Source organism: Tarenaya hassleriana, unplaced genomic scaffold (assembly GCF_000463585.1).
Source record: "Tarenaya hassleriana unplaced genomic scaffold, ASM46358v1 Cleome19, whole genome shotgun sequence".
Lineage (NCBI taxonomy): Eukaryota > Viridiplantae > Streptophyta > Magnoliopsida > Brassicales > Cleomaceae > Tarenaya > Tarenaya hassleriana.
In genome coordinates, this window is record NW_010965304.1 from 2494285 (window position 1) to 2503805 (window position 9521).

The window sequence follows — 9521 nt, forward strand, 5'->3', positions numbered from 1 at the left end:
AAAATACAAATAATTATAACTAACATATATACATATAATATCTATTAAAAATAATATGTATATGTATATATATTAGGTATACATGCAATATATATATACAAATAATATGCATATTAAAATAAAAGTAATTATAACTAATATATGTAATATATATTAAATAATATATATATAATTTATCGATATGTATATATGTCTTTTGTTAATTTTATATTTAATATATATATATATATGGGAGTGTGCGTGTGAATTTGTATGTATATATATTAATTTAAATAGTTATTTAATTTAAATTTTGTTTAAAATAATATTGTAACATAATTATGATGATGTGTACATGATTTAGAAGTTATGTCATTGTTACATCATAATTTTTGTTGGAGTTGGCAGACGTATAGAATTTTCAGTGAATTTTTAAAAAGTTCAAAATTTTATGGGTTAATCACACCAAGTACAAAATTTAATTAATAAACAAAAAATACAGAGTTTTTTTGGTTGATTTGAGAAGAGTGTAGATTTGTTTTGGTGATTTCTCCTTAAAATAATTATATATATATATATATATATATATATATTAAAAATTGATGTTCAAAAAACTAAAAAAGATTAAAATTTTACAGATATATATAGGATATACTCAATAAAAAATTTTCTAACTTGCAAATGGTTGGAAAACTAATATACTTGGAGTCTAGAAAAAAAAAATACTCAATTTGCAAATCCATCATTAGAATGTTTGAACTTGTATAATAGTGCCAATAAATTTTTTTACTAACGTTGACTGTCATTTCTGTTAAATATCATCCTACATGTACGTCATATACTATATCAAAATTAATAGCCACATTAGTTCCTGAATTAAATAATAGATTAAAATTAAATCGACAATTAAAATCGGTTTAGTAAAATAGTCCAGGAATAACTGATTTATTTAAAAATAAAAAACCCATAAAATTCTCTCCCAAATAAATTAAATCCTAATCCTTCTTTCGTATCCTTGATAGAACCCTAACCCTTCTTCATGGACCTCTTTGCTTTCATCTTCTTCTTCGACTTCTCTTCTTCGATTTCTCTTCTCCATCGACTTCTTCCATTTCATATCTTCTCCGGCTTTTATCTCTCTCTTTGGGTTTCATCGGCTTTTGATTTCTTCGACTTTGTCTCTGGGTTCAACTTATATCTCCGTTGTTTTTTACTTCTTAAACGACATCTCTGGATCGGACTTGTAATTCTTGTACTTCTATTTTGGATTAGAAACAAAAAATCCTATGACCAAAAAATTCTTTTATTCTATCTTTTATTTTCTGTTTTTTTGTATGTTCTCAGGAGATAAGTCATTCTTCTCTCCTATTCTTTTTTTATTTGTTTGTGAGATTGAATAATAGTTTTTTAAATGAGTTGTTATATTATACTCGCGGGATTTTATAGATTGATTTTTTAGAGTTTGCAACTGTGTTTTTTAATTCTCTGGATTTTATAAATGAGGTGATTATTCATGCAAACTTATAATTATTATCATTGTTAATATAATATATAAAAATCCTATATTATTTAATAGATTTATATATAAAACAATATCATTATTAATATTATACTAATAATGCTTATATTCTTTCATTTATTCGTTTATATATATATATATGTATAATGTTTGAATATTATTATTTTAACTTTACATAAAATATATAATATTTTTCTAATATATTCATAAAAAAAATTTATAATAAAACAAAAAATTATTCACGCATAAATATAAAATAATATATATTAATATACATGCATAAACATACATACACATATACACATATATATATACATAGACATGCATACATATATATATATATAACAATTTAATAGAGAGGTTAAAAAAGTTCTTTGATGTTTGAAAGAATCAACCAAAACAAGTAAAAAGGTCTATAGTTGAAGATTCTTTTGTATATAAAAATCATATCCATAAAATAGTATAAAATATTAATATGCATAAATATAAACGCATATACATATATACACATATATATACACATATATATCTATATACATATATGATATATGCTCACATATATTTTTATTTCTTATTTTAATATATGTACACATACATATACATGCACATACATATTTACATACATATATATCCATACATCTATATACAAACATATATATATTTACTTATATTCTATACATATGTTGAATGCATCATTCTTTTTTATGAGTTTTTCCTTTTCGTAAAATTATTATAACTTGAAAATAAAATTAAATCCTTCATGTTTGTTTTTTAGAATTTTCCCATGCAAATATTTTGTGATCGAACATCTAAGTAAGACTAATCATAATGTTTAATATCCAGAAAAATTGAATCCAAATATCCATATATCTCGTAACATGCATATTAACAAATCTCATACTATACAGAGACAAACATACAATAAACCTTTACGCATATATAATTATATATATACATATAGAAGTGAGAGATGTGTTAAAGATTGAATAATTTATCAAATACAATTATTTATATCATACAGATTAAATTAAACATAATCTATATCTTAAAAAGTTTGGTAAAATAAAATGTATATTAATGGAAAAATAACGGTAACATTTAGAAAATATGAGATTTTACTAACACTACTAAATTTTAGAGAAGGTTAACCTGAAAACCAAAACTGTTCAATTACATTGCATGAACATATTGTCTTTTTACCTCTCATTTCTTCTATTGTTCTCCATTTGCAATCTCATTTACCATTAGATCAAGATGATCCCCTCGCTCTCATCCTTTCACTAATACCTGGAACTTGAAAAAAAAATTCCCCGAAAATTTCAAAAAATCATATTCATCATATTCACAGAAAATTTTCATTTAAAAAAAATAAAAACAAATACAATTTTAAAAAGTCAAATACACACGGCATTCAAAATTTCAAAATTATATTTGAAAGTTATATCATGTGTATGTCATTGTGCATCTTCCTCGTACATCTCCAATTTACCATTTCTGGTCACCAGTTTTGCCTTCAGCGGAAGCCACGACCGCTCGCTCACCACGATTCCAAATTTTCCGGGACCATAAGGCATGCATTTATCTTCCTTTGATCTCGTGATTAGATTCTTGAAACTCCTCTTTCTCCCACATCCATAGTATGGGTATGACTTTAATATACATATAAAAGTCGCGACGCATGAAAATAATTTCTTCCTTATGATCAACTTCGTCATATTATTATATTTGTCCATCTACACAAAAGTTTACAAAATAAAGATTTTAATAGAATAACATCTACTTCCACATATCCCTTTTTGTAAAAGGAATGCGTAAGCGGGAAAAGCTTATGTCGGGTTTGCACCATCAAACTGAGATAACGGGGTAGCAAATGGCAACTTGATTCTAAATTCAAGGGGAAAGGACTATAACTTACCAGACTCTCCATTTGGACCATTGTTTTCAATCTGTTTGATGAACACAAATACAAAAATAATTTTATAATATGCAAGGTGTATAGCATAACATGTAATGAAATAATTATTTTATGCGTTAAATAATAAAAGTAAGAAACTTGAATCATTAAATTTGAATCAACTACTTAGAAATTCGAATAAAAACTTGAAACACGACTCATTATATATAGGAAAGGAATCGACATGCAAATACAACCTTGAAACACGATGCTCCGCTCCACCGATAGCGTGCTTCCTACATTGCTGATATGACTCACGGATTTGCTTCTGCCACTGCCGATGGTGTTTTCGACGTCTTCGTAACACGTACCGCTTGTACCCCACTAAACCCATATGATGTTTCCTTTATATAACAAACGTTAATCAAGATCTAAATAATAAATATAGTGATTAGTGGGACAATAAATTCTACACGTTTTAATTTTTTACTCCTACATCATATTTGAAATTGAATGTATTAGAAAAAAATTGAAATCTTCCATTTACTCATAGAAAACCGTTTCTTTTTTATAATTAAATGAAGATTTGTATCAACAAATGATAAATTATGAAAAAATTTATAGACCCATAAATATTTAATGCACAACCGTTACTCATACACATATATTTGTCATGTACACATAATTTCAGAAATATATAAATATTCGTACATATTTGAATGACATTAAAATTGAAGAGTCTATTTTCTACAAATGTTTATTACCTGATTCTTTTACAATTTCACTTCAAATAACGGAAAACTATCCTCACATATATATACATCTTCATATATATATATATTAGACCGTTTTCCCTACTCATATATCATATTTGTTAGAAAATTAAAAATATTTATATCAATAAATAATATATTTAGAAAACCAAATTGTTAAGATCTCAATAATCATACGCCGTTTCAAAACATCATAACCTAAAATATTTGTTAATACCCCATTAATCATTTAAATCTTTTTAATGCAATTTATATGTAGTTAAAAAGTTTTAAATAATAAATAAAAAATTAAAACAAAATCATGTAGATAATGATTAAAACAAATGCCATGTAGATAATGATGTGGATGTTGAGGTGGCTTCACCAAATCTCTTTAAACTCCTTTATTAATATATATAGATTTAAAATAAAAATAAAAAAACAAATTTATTCTCTCTCCTCCCACAATATTCTCTCCCCTCTATGTTTAAAAGCGCCATTAATGGTTGAAATTAGAAAACAAAATCTTCTCTTTTTGTGTTTCTTTTTACGAAATTCGAACGAATATATAAAATAATAATAAAACCCAATATTTTATTATTATTATTATTATTATTATTATTGTGTAGTTATTTCTATTGTGCGTTTTGATATTATTGATTAAAATTAAGATGAAAATAGTGATAAAAACCGAAATTTTAGTTTTAATGATAAAGATATGAAGATAATGAGAAGATTCATTTGTATTTATAACAAAGCAAATCAAATTATACATAAAGAATTTGTTTTATATATATTTAGTCAGTTTAAAATTACTAATATAATGAATTTTTTGATGGATTGATTATTTAGTATGGTTTTCTAAATTATCCTGAAAAATCTACTAAAGTCGTAAATCAGTATCAATTATTAAGTTACAATTATGAAATTGTTCGTAAGTGCTAAATAATTAGTTAAAAAAAATCAAAAGTCAAAATAAGTAAAAAACATATTGAAACACGTCGGTCAAAAAAAATATTAAAAAAATCAAAAAGTTTAAAATGTCTAACGTACCGAAAAACGGGAATAACCAACTTATTACGACTTTATTAAAACTTATTTGCGATTTCACGAATCAGAAAAAATATAACGTAAAAAGTGTATTTTATCGATATATCTTCGAAAGATGATGAATATATACTAATTATATCAAGATTAAGTGTTTAAGATCATAAATCACAAATTTACTAAAATCTTGTACATTTCTTTACATGCAACACTAATATATATTAAACTTATATAAACACATTCAACCATATTATATAAACTGCATAAAAATATTAAATTTGTTGAAAATATTAATGCAAACCGATTACTATCACTTAATTGAAAATGCCTTCATCATCGATTGACAAAAACAAATCAAAATTTTTCGATTTTTGAACAATTTTATGATAATTCGTTAGTAACAAATAAGTCGTAATCGAATCGTAATTGTATACGACTTTCTGTACTCGTTCATAACGACTTAAATACGACTTATATGCGACTTCACGAATCAACTAAAATTTTCGATTAAAACTTGTATTTTATTAATAAGGATTATACAGATGAAAAGTATAAACTAATTATGTAAAGAGAATAAGTTTTAGCTCACAAGTCATAAATTAATTAAAATTTTGTACATTTATAAACATGTAACACTAAATTTTATTAAACAACTACTCACATATTCAATCAAATTACATGAATTGAATCAAAATATCAAATTTGTTGAAATTTATTAAAATTGTTAATTTATGAAACAATTTTACGTGATTAATATCAGTTTATTGTTGTATTCCATCATTATTTGACAAAACTAAGTCGAAATTCGCGATATTTTTAACAAATTTACAAAATTTCTATAGTGGCAAATAAGTCGTAAATATGTGGTTGTGACCGATTCTCGAGACAATATTACTTACTCCCTCCTTTTTGGACCCATTTTCTCTACTTATTTTATCCACATGGCTTTATATATTATTTTAATTTTTTATCTTTTTTATGCACAAATTTGCTTCCCGAATAAAAATGACTCAATTACAACTACTTTTTTTATGACAATTTTCACTCATTATTTACAATTTTTTTTGGCAGTATCTACGATTTCCTATATTTAGTTTATTTATGAATAAATTTGAATTTAGAGTAATTGATACTATTTTTTGGGTACGATAGATGAATTACATTATAATTCATATGCTTTCTAAGAATTCCATTACTTTCATATAAAAATATTTAAAATATACTTTTACCGAAATTTTATTTGTATCGTTAAAATCCTAATAGAATTCTATTTTCGGTGGGCAAAATCATAACATAATATCAACGAAAACTGGAATCGAACTCTAAACATCACATAAAATGGGCGACCAAAACCAAATTTATACCGTCATTCCTCAGTCAAACTTTTTAAATGTTAAACCCAAACCAAATTTCTTATCCAATCGAAGAAATGAGTCGAAATACTAATATCGATATCAGAAGAAGAAATCGTTATCATTCTCCTCTCCATATATGCTTTTTCGGCCAACCTAGATGCACCCACTCGAACCTTTCTCGTTTGATGAAGACGAAGGCGACCTGTGACACCCGAATCCCGCATCCCGTGAACAGGATATGCCACATGGACAAAACCAATAAAATATAATAAAACCGAAAGTACGGGAATTAAAAATCATTTTTACATAAAAGTACGCAGCGGAAATAACACACATCACACGTCTTTTAAAACAACACATGTCCAAAAACGTAATTTAAACACAACCGTTTTCACATGGAACCATGTTCCACAGTCCAAAACACACGAAAGATAAAATGTCCGTACATGATGTCACCGTTCCCAAGTTGTCGTCGTCGCAAGTGCGCTACTCGTACTCCTCGGGATCTGAAAAATTCAACAACAGAGGGCTAAGCATAATGCTTAGTGAATGGCTCGGATTGAGCCCGGAGAGCCCATTCTCATGGAGAACGGTGCCAACTAATCTCTCAATACAAGAATTCTTTTAATCCGTTTAATCCTTCCTCATTTATCTTTTTAACACTTTAACATTATTTCACACATTTTTCCGATACCTGATAGTACTGACTCAAGTCGTCCACCGGCACTATCAGATACCGTTCCTTTCGGTATCATCTAGTACTGACTCAATTCGTCTACCGGTACTAGACTTTACCCCGCTTCCCTATAATAGTACTGACTCCACTTCGTCAACCGGTACTATTATAAAGACGACCACTCAGATCCACCAGTACTAACTCCACGCCGTCAACCGGTACTGGCTTCACTATACATTTCTTAACGGTACTGACTCCAAATTCGTCAACCGGTACCGTTTCAGAAGTGTCCACCCAACTATACCAGTACTGACTCCACATCGTCAACCGGTACTGGTATTCCATTTCGGTAATAGTACTGACTCCCAGTTCGTCAACCGGTACTATTACCGAAACCACACACCACCCAGTGCTGACTCCAAGTTCGTCAACCGGCACTGGTTCAATATCCACACATCCCCATACTAGTACTGACTCACGCCGTCAACCGGTACTAAGTACGGGGTTCCTTAGTCATTCAATCACATGCATCCATCCACACAAAATTATTTACCATCTTATTTCCTTATTATTATCCTCCAGTTTTCCTCCTGGATTAATCCTTGATACCCACAAAGGTTTTTGGTTTAATCATCCTATCTTTTGTTATTCCATGTTTATATAATCCTTTAACATACTTGTTCCTTAGTTTTCCATTGAATCACTTCTTAATTCCTTGTCCGGTTTAACATACTTGTCCGGTTTACTTTGGACCGTCCGTTCTACCAGGTCTAGAACGGGCGGTCCAGATAACTAGACCGTCCGTTCTCCGTTAATTTCTAGACCGGACGTTCCGGGTTCTATTGAATCAGTCGTTCCAGTTTGTTCATTCACGTTCGTTCTGCTGTGTCCCAGAACGGACGGTCTACGTCGTAGACCGGACGGTCTGGGACCCAGATCTTCGTCTTCTTCACGAGTTCAGTCCAATTTTTCGCCATTTTTGCCCAAATTCTAATCTGATTTAAGATTTAATTGTTACTCACTCAATATTTAACATACCTAGGTGCTTAACTCTTGCAGAATCACTAGTCTACACCATAAATCATGAGAAATAGAATCTCACAAACACAATCCAAACCACTCACCTCGGATTCAAGTGCTGTGCGTTTTTGTCCGAGCTCGTGTGTGTTCTTCAGGCCGTCTTTGGTTGTGAAACTTTCCAAGAACCTCCTTGGGATGTCCTACTTTGATTTCCCGAACTTGCTCCGCCTCAAATCTCCCTGAATCTCTCTATTTTCCTCTGTTTTCGAAGAACAGGTTCTGGGTTGCAGAATGGCGATCTTCACCTGTTGGAGCCGGTTAAATCGACCTCTAACGCCGCCATAGGAGCTAGGGAGAGGGTAGGAGGGCCAGAGGGTGTCGTCCACTGCGTCTGGGTGGCGTTCGTTCACGCGTGGGGTCGGTGTGTCGCGAGAAAATCGCGGCCGACAATGGAAGAAAGTCAGAATTTTCGGCGACTTTTTCCCAAACCCTCAGACCGTCCGTTCTGATGTTGGACCGTCCGTTCTGCTTCGCGAACGTGCAGTCCGTCCGTTCTACCCGCTGGTCCGTCCGTTCCGCTTTGCGAACGGGCAGTCCATCCGTTCTACCTCCTGGACCGTCCGTTCCGCTTCGCGAACGGCAGTCCGTCTGTTCCACCTTGTGGTCCGTCCGTTTTGTACTTGTTTTTTCGTCTTTTTCTCCGTCTTTCGTTAGACCGGTCGGTCTACCTCTGGACCGATCGGTCTACGCCCTATTTCCTTTGTTTTTTCGACGTTTTCGACGCATTCGAGTCCCGTTGATCCCTTGGTTCGAATCTTATGTCAATCACCTTATATTTTAGACTTTTCTTACCCTATTTTATTCCCGGAGTTAATTTAAATAAATTATTCAAGAATCGGGGTATTATAAATCCTCCCCCCTTAAAATGAATTCGTCCTCGAATTCTGAATTGCTTAACATCCATTCGAAAGCCTTCCTTAAATTCCATAAAGGTTTATTACAGTACAGTCTCGCTTGTTCGGACGTTTACAACATTTAAACAAACAGATGGGGATAAGTATCACGCATTTCCGCCTCGGGTTCCCATGTCATGTCGGAAACCCCTTGAGATCTCCATACCACTTTGACGAGCGGTATTTCCTTGGTTCGCAGCTTCTTGACTTTCCGGTCCACGATCTGTAGTGGTTCGTCCCGAAAACGCATAGCGCTGGTGAACTCCAATTCCTGCGGTTGTATCACATGGGAAGGATCTGCCACGTACTTCCGTAGCATTGATACG